Below are 8,645 nucleotides of genomic sequence, written 5' to 3'. Positions count from 1 at the left end.
CAATACGTAAAGTGACATTTTGTTACAGTATTATGAATCTCCATGTCAACATTTTGGGCGTGTTGAGAAATAAATGAGTTTCTTCAGTCTGCAACATTGGTCTTGTGTAGTGTTTGGTGAATTTACATTATATTTGTACTTTGTTGATGGTAGCCTACTCTAATCATAGGGAAGTAGAAGTGCTAAAAGTGTTTTAGGTTTATCACAGCAGAGTGTAACTCGTGCAAACAGAGTATAGTAATGTGAAACGTGTGTGTTTCATATGGTAACAAAGTGTGGTTTTTAAACAGAAGTGTATAGTTTTTACAAGAGTGTTTAATTATGCAAAGGATCTGTAGTGTTTTGCTATTTCAGTGTGTGGTTGTGCTAATTGTGTGTAGTGTTTTGAAAACACGGGCCCTGTTTTGAAAATCGTGCTTAAGCAATCCAAAAAAACTGCATATATATTTTTTTGCTTTATCTGAATTCATGTTACTGCAGTGTATAGTGCTGCAATGTACAATATTGAGTAGGCCTATTTGCTTTTTTGGTTGTTTGAAAATGTGCCTCCTGAAAATATGCCTTCTGAATAAACAGTGAAAATCAAAGACTGCAGTGTTTTATATAAAGTAGACTAGTGTGATCCCCCTGATCTGAAAGTGTATGCATATGATGCAAGTATGTGTCATTTTGTCATCAGAGTTACATTCTGACAAAGGAATGTTAGGTTTTGATAGCAGAGTTTAGGTTTTGATAGTAGAGTTTCAATTTGACACAGATGTGAATGGTATATTTCCCAGTGTTGTGTCATGTTTACTTGTGTGTAGTTTGGCACAATGTGTTCTAGCAACAGGCAAAAACCGTAACTCGTGTTACAGCACCTTAGCATTAATGTTAAGCTAGCTAACTAACTTATATTAGTTAAAAGTTAACAAAGCCCAATTTGGATGAGATGTTTCTGTCTGTGAGAGGAGTGATTTTAACATCAGTTACCTGCAGTAGTCAGTAATTTTAAGCCAGTCATGAGGGCATATTTAATTTAACATTAAGTATATTTCACTCCTCTAGTAGTAACAAGCTAAGCTAATCTGATATAGCCTAACCTATGAGCCTAACTTAGATAGCAGGTTCTAGTACAATTTAACCATTAACGTTACTTGTTTGAGTCAGTTTTTAGCTGATATTTGCTAATATTTTGTTAAACTGAAGCCATTAAAAGTATGCCGTTTGCAATGGAAAGGTGGTTGTACAGACGACTATCACCTGATGACTTTATTATTGAAGAAAACTTAAAATGTGATTACTTCTCAGGCAGGTTAAGTTAACTAACCTTAACGTTAGTGTTTTTTCTGCGACCTTTAAGCAGATTTATGGACGTAAATTGGCAGTTTACTCACACTTAAAGATACACTGTGGATCTGCAATCTTTCGGATTATTACTCAACATTTAGGCAAAAATCCCAAAACCCGAAGTAATGTTCGCTTAATTGATTTCAGTTCATGTTTTTTCTCATTTGGCATTTTTCTTTTCTTCAACTATGGTTATTGTAAAATTGGTCTTAAATTTTATTCCGAGTGGCATCTTGTTTGCATTATACTGTGCTTTGCTGCAGCATACATCTCATTCATAAGTGGCGGCAGTCTGATTTAGGGACTGCCTGCTTCTCAACCTTTCCTGCCGCTGGTAGGATCTAATACAGTATTAGACTTGACTTAGCTGATTAAATTAGTATTTTGTCAAATACTGACAATGGTCCACTTATTTTATTGATTTTAATAAATGTTTTTATTTGATGTAAGAAAGGAAATAACCACAGGGCTCTACAGTATAAGCATTTTAAGCGCATGTGTGAGTGGGCATAATTCTTTAGTGTGAAAAAGTGTTAAATTATTATATACGCCTCTAGGCGTAGCAGGTCTGAACGTGAATGAAATCACTCCAATCCTATTGGTTTGTTGCTAGAACGGTAAGGTGTGACGGAATAACCGGAGGAGTATAAAGCACACCTGTACACACTCATCATTAGCTTTTTTCTATTCAGCAGGCGCTCTGTATGTTGTTTGAAGAAAGCTCCAGTCCTACAAGCAGTGTGTCTTACCTGAAGAAGAAGTCTACCAGCATGTCTGACAACCAGAAGTACTGCTCTGTCCTGTCAGAGCGCTGAGTATTTACACTCTGAGGTCCTCCCGTTGGAGAAAGGCTGACCAGCTGCTAGTGTGTTTTGGGTCCCCCAGGGCTGGGCTCCCTGCATCCAAACATACTATTAGCAACTGGATTGTTCAGACTATTTCCCTGGCCTATCAGGTGCGCGGGTTACCTTCACCTATGGCCGTAAGGGCGCACTCTACTCGAGGCATGGCGGCCTCTAGGGCCCTCCTCGTAGGGGCTTCGCTCCAGGATTTGTGTGAGGCAGCTGGCTGGGCCACTCCTCACACTTTCATCCGGTTTTACCTGTCTGGACCATCCTTCTGCACCCGGCACCCATGCGCTCTCCTCTTAGTCGTGCCTACGGTTTACTGCACGCTGGGGGGCAGGCGGAGGCTTCGGCGTGGAATAGTGGGTATCTCGTTCCCATAGTGTCGTAACCGACGCAGTTCGAGTTCCCTCGAAGGGGAACGTCTCGGGTTACGTATGTAACCCTGGTTCCCCGAGAAGGGGAACGAGACACTGCGTCGGCCCGCCGCACCTCTCTCCCCGCCTGAAGTGCCTGCTTCATAGTTTAAGCTAATGACGAGTGTGTACAGGTGTGCTTTATACTCCTCCGGTTATTCCGTCACACCCTACCGTTCTAGCAACAAACCAATAGGATTGGAGTGATTTCATTCACGTTCAGACCTGCTACGCCTAGAGGCGTTCCCATAGTGTCGTAACCGACGCATAACGTCTCGGCGTTCCCATAGCGTTCCCATAGTGTCGTAACGTCTCGGGTTACGTATGTACGTATGTTTCTCACAGATTGACAGCTAACTGTGGGGGGGAGGTATGCCGAATTTTGTATGCCTGCCGAGAATTGCATTAAAATGCATTAAAGTTCTGCTTTTAAACACTATACTATTCTTTGTAGGCTTCATCAATAGTGATAAATGATCAGCATATATTTTATGAACGTTAAGAATCGTTAACATATTATTACACTTAGTAAAAGTAGGCTACCATTTCTTGAAATTCAGCAAACGTGGCGTTAACCACGTTCAAACAATGTGAACAGCAAAGTGTCTGAAAAGGACCTTAATAAGTGAATGCATAATAATTCGGCAAAACGGATGTTTTAGGCTACCTGCTGAGATTTGCATCCATCTCTTTTCTCAGTATAAAAGAGCGTTACGTCCCACGAGGTGCATGCAATTAATTGCAGGCATGCAGAATTCAGCACAACACCTGCACTGCAAAACATCACTAGACCTCGTGGGAGCAAGGCCTGATCATTGTTTTAAGCTCACGCAGTCTACTGGAGGTAGATTGTGTCTGACTTGACGGCGCTGTTTTTATTCCCCTTGGCGAAAGTCGGTGAAAGTCAGCCAGTTATCTCCAACACATCTGTTGACTACCAGTTATACAGCGTGCTAACTGCGACAGCTGTTTTCCAAAGTTAACATAGCTATCCTTATTAGCTAGGCTTCTTACATGCTCGCTAATAACTGTTTTGAAGATGGGTCTCCAACATTGACAGCGTTGTGTTAGACAGATTTGTGCAGCGGTGTTTCTGATGCTAACCATTCAATTCACAGACTGGTCTGTTGTCCGTGTTTGAGAGAGAGAGAGCGACCAAGTGAGAGGATGTGTAGAGCAAATATGTGCTGCGCAGTGCTGCAATCAAACACAATTTTAAAATGGGTCGCCAAATGTACTTGGGCGGCTGTTAATCTACCTGGGCCTTTGTGGGAAACACCGTATAATATATATTTTGTTAGTATTTTCTTTATTTTCTACTGAAACTGTCGATCAGCTGAAGGTTTTAGTAGAGGATGTCTCATTCTGTTGAAGTTGTTGGACTTTATACATACATATTTCTTTAGGCTAGGTTTAGGCTGATTTTAAAAATTGGTTACCGAGGTCTTGGGAATAAAAAAAATCTAATTAACACAGTATTTACACCTGGTTACATGATAAAAAAATTAATAATAATTAAAAATTTACATTTTTTGTACTTTTTAAATTTTCTTTTTAGATTTCCTTCCTGGAAGCCAGAGGGGCCACAACAGAAAACGTGCCACATGGGACATCCTTGCCCACATGTTCCATGTTAATGTCGGGAAGAGAATAAATGGAAAGGAATCACTGAGAAAAGACTCTATGCCAGATGGCATTGGAGACGTTGCTCCTGTGTAAGTAATTGTAATATATATTTAAAACAATCTGAAGTCACACAGCAGTCTTAGGAAGTGTTCAAACTGGCATTAGCACTACTTTAAAAAAACACAACCATGCTTATTAATCAATGTAGAGGATTGGGACTCAAGACAGGGGGTTTCAGAAAACATTGCAGGGTCTGTTGGTCTTAATGCCACGCAACAACACATCATCTGGCAAAGCACTGAATTGGCCAAGATACACATTTCTTGTAGACTCTGAAACTTGACTGTTACATTATGATTGTTATTGTCATGCAAGATAAAATTATTTTTGGCGCGACAACTTTCCAGAGTTGTTATATAGTTTCTCATAGTATTATAAACAGTTTTGACATTTTGACAGTGTTTTGACATTTAACAAACCTTAAAACGCATGGATCTTTCACTCCAACCAGCCTTCCTGGGTGATATTTCATGTGTCTAATCGTCACATGAGGACATGCCTCCATCAAGTTTTTGAACACAGTGCTGTTTTCTGTCTGAAGACTGTCTTAATCTCCAGTAAAATTGCTTTCCTGATGTCTCTGCTGGTTCCAGGTCATGGCTAAAATATAGTTAATTACATAACCACTTGTTATAATTTTGTCTAGTTTAAACAACTGTGAATAAAATATAAAGTGTTGATTACTGATCCTTAGAGGTACAGTGAAGTGGGTTTTATTATATTTAGAGCCAGGCTGTTTCCACCGTCTTATTCCCCCTCCACCTCCATGTCCTGCACCTACTCTGCCTCTGATTGGCTAATCCTAACCTCAACCATCCTACTCAACGGAGACAACTGAGTACTAGCCAATTGCAGGGAGTGCTGCGCAAAGCTGGTGGGGAAGAAATATTAGGTGCGTTCGAGAGGACTGCAGCCGACTTTCGCCAACTAGATCACTTCGAGTCGGACACATTCTACCTGTGTGAGCTGAGATCAATGAATGACCTCGTGGCATTTGCAAAGGAAAATGCCAGGAGACCAGGCAAAAGTGGTTCCAACTTTAAGCAGCCGGAGAAAAGCAACTACAGCCGCCGGACTCTGCACCAGCAGCTGCCATCTCCCGCAAGGTTTAAATGTCATGTGACACGGTGCCGTTTTGCAGCGCCGGCAAAAGTCGGACACAGTTTCTAACCATCATGCCTTATTTTATGTCCAGCATGTATCACGTTAAGTCAGCACTGCGCAGCGCTGCATGAAGTCAAACGCACCTAATGCATTTCCACCTGTTTCAAGTCTTTACACTGGGCTAACCTTAGCTAGGCTCCTTACATTCTTATAACTTTTTTAAGGTGGGTCTCTAGCGTTGTGCTGGACTTATTTGTGCAGCGGTGTTCATGAGAGAGAGACGAGCGAGCGAGAGAGAGTGGATGTGCTGAGCTACGGCGCTCTGCAATCAAATGCTATTTTAAATAGGCCAAGTTAAAAAAAAATCAAGTTTCAACCTGGCAGCAGAGAGGGGAAGAAGCTCAAGGAGGTGTGCCACTGTCATCATCCTTATGGAAGATCAGCCAACTGTTAATTCACCTTAAGAAAAAGTATTTTGGTTTGTAGGATTTCTACATGTCTTGAAACATGTTATAATCCTTGAGGTTTTTATTAAATAAAAAATATTTTTAATAATTTTTATGGTTGCATTTCATTTGTCCAGTAATACATATTCAATGTATTTACAGTCTGTAAAGACGTTTTTGACCGATAGAGGATTTAGTTTTTACTGGCAGTCCACCTTTGGATAAAAACTGTGTATGGAAACAATGCATTTAGGATTCCCAGTTATTTTATCTGACATGAGCATCGCTGATAACTGATGGCTCTCTTACGGCCGTAGCAGAGCTATATTACGTAGCTAATACAAACTCAATTTTCCTATTTTCTGCTTCTTCACGGTAAAAGCATTTAACTAAAGAACCACAGGGTGGCTTATAAAGGTTATAAGAAGTATTTAAGCTTTTATACAGAACAGTAGATGTTGGTCAGCTAGATTTGAGATATTTCTGTAGCCAGTTTTGGCCACTGAGCCACTGATGGGGTAGCCTTTCTGTTGCTCTGGGGTTCCCATCCTTGCATTTTGAATGATAGAATCGTCCTTGCATGATCTAAAAAAGATGTTGGATTCTGGGTCGTAGACTTCAAGGTCTGTCTCTATACGGTAGAGCTCTCCAGGCACAGAGCCGCACCATTGTGTGGTAAAGACTCCTTTTGAAGCACTCATATCTTTACAGACTTTGTTTCTGAAGTAATTCCAGTCTTTGGCTGAAAAACTAATGTGCGGTGTGCTTTCACGAAGAAAGCTCTCTTGTATAAATATGAACTGTTCCATGCTCAAACAAGCCTGACATTCTAAAATTTTCCACTACCCATTCAAACTGAGGTGCCCAAGCCTTAAATAGGCCAATGTTATTGAGGGAGTCTTCTTTCTAGGGGCCCTACTCATTGCAACAGGATCTATAATTATACGCCATTTTGGAGTCATTACTTCCAATTGATTACCTGTGATGTCCATGATTGTGATGCTGCAAAGATTGCGCTATTGTTCTGCACGAAGATAGCTCTTTCCGATGTGGATTCACCCAAAAATCGTTCAGTCACCCTGTTTCACGAGCTCGGTCAGATGTAAGTCAGAAACTAGCCCGCTATATATACAACTGACTGCTAAAGCCACTCCCAAACCTCAACACCGCACATCCCCCATACACAAACCCCCCTTTTCACACCTGTCTTCACCTTTTGTTGTTCAACCTCATTACGACCCCCCAGCTTTTGAAATTTTATTTATTTATTTATTTATTTTTCTTTTTTTTTTTATTAATCAAAATTTGTCACTTTCTGGTGTGTGAGAAAGATCATTCATAGAACTATGTGTTTAATAAGACCTCAGTTTTACAAAAAAAAAAAATCCGTTCAATACACCACTTAAATAAGTTCTAAATAGAGTTAAAACACTAAAATCTCAATATGTGAGTGGTGTGTGCTGCTGAATTATGCTTTTGTAGTTCTGGGTCTCTATGTGCCTCCTAAAAAGAAACTAGCTTGGGGAAGGTGTTAGAAGCTTGGGATTTAGGATTCTTGATGGTGTTGTCAGTGTGAGTGTTCTGTGAAGGTTTAAAGCCATTTGGAGCTTAACTAAGAGATTTTTACCTTAAAAGGCTAAAAGGTAGAAGCTTGGCATTCTAGCCTATACATACTGAAAAGATGGTTTCCAGTGACCTGTTGGACTTTGGGGTCGTATTAGTCACTTTCTGTTGTGTGAGACAGAGCAGTCATAGGACTAGTTATTTAGTAAGACCTCAGTTTTACAAACAAAAAATATCCATTCAATACACCACTTAAATAAGTTCTAAATAGAGTTAAAACACTAAAATCGCAAAATGTGAGTGGTGTGTGCTGCTGAATTGAGCTTTTGTGGTTCTGGGCCTCTATGTGCCCCCTAAAAAGAACTAGCTTGTAGAAGGTGCTTAGAAGGTTGGGATTCAGGATTCTTGATGGTGTTGTCATCGCGTGTGTTCTGGGTACGTTTAAAGCCATTTGGAGCTTAACTAAGAGATTTTTACATTAAAAGGCTAAAAGGTTGAATTTTGGACTTCTAGCCTATACATATTGAGAAGATGGTTTCCAGTGACTTGTTGGACTTTGGGGTCATATTAGTCACTTTCACTATTTTTGTGGTTATCTCGGATTTTTATGATGATGATAATTCCGTAAGTATTAATATTAGTCTTGTTACCACTAGTGCTTCAAATGGTAACTTAAATTTGAAGAAAGGTCACCGAACAAAACTGCACTGTCATAAAGGGTATGTTTCAGAGAATGTGTGACTGTCAACATCCAACAAATTGGGATCATCTGTACAAATTTAAATGTATCAGTGGACTCGGCTTGTATCCATTGGCAAATGGATCAGCTATCGACGATTGAAGGGATGATCAACGATTGGTTTTTCATTGCGCCAAGATTAAGGCGATTTTAACTAACAAATTCACTATCAGAACTAAGATGACCTAAAAACAGTCACAAGAATCTGCACCTCACTGCAGTGTTTCCCATTCATCTATTTATTTGTGGCGACACGACACGCCACAACATCAACGCTGACCACCACATAGCCTACTTTTTAATATGAGTAAAATCATATTTTATTGTGGAACTGCGTGCAGCACATTGATTCGCTCAGCACCTCCGCTCGCTTGCTCCCTCTGTCACAAACACATTGAAAAGAAGTTTTGTGAATGCAGAAAAACTAAAGCATTCGAGTTAACTCTGAGAAGTAAGTCTCTTTTTTTTAACACAAAGCTGTCATAAGTTATAAGCAAGCATGTAAGGAGCCTAGCTA

This window comes from Micropterus dolomieu, linkage group LG07 (genome assembly GCF_021292245.1).
Source record: "Micropterus dolomieu isolate WLL.071019.BEF.003 ecotype Adirondacks linkage group LG07, ASM2129224v1, whole genome shotgun sequence".
NCBI classification, from domain to species: Eukaryota; Metazoa; Chordata; class Actinopteri; order Centrarchiformes; family Centrarchidae; genus Micropterus; species Micropterus dolomieu.
Note: the sequence above shows the minus strand (reverse complement) of the source record.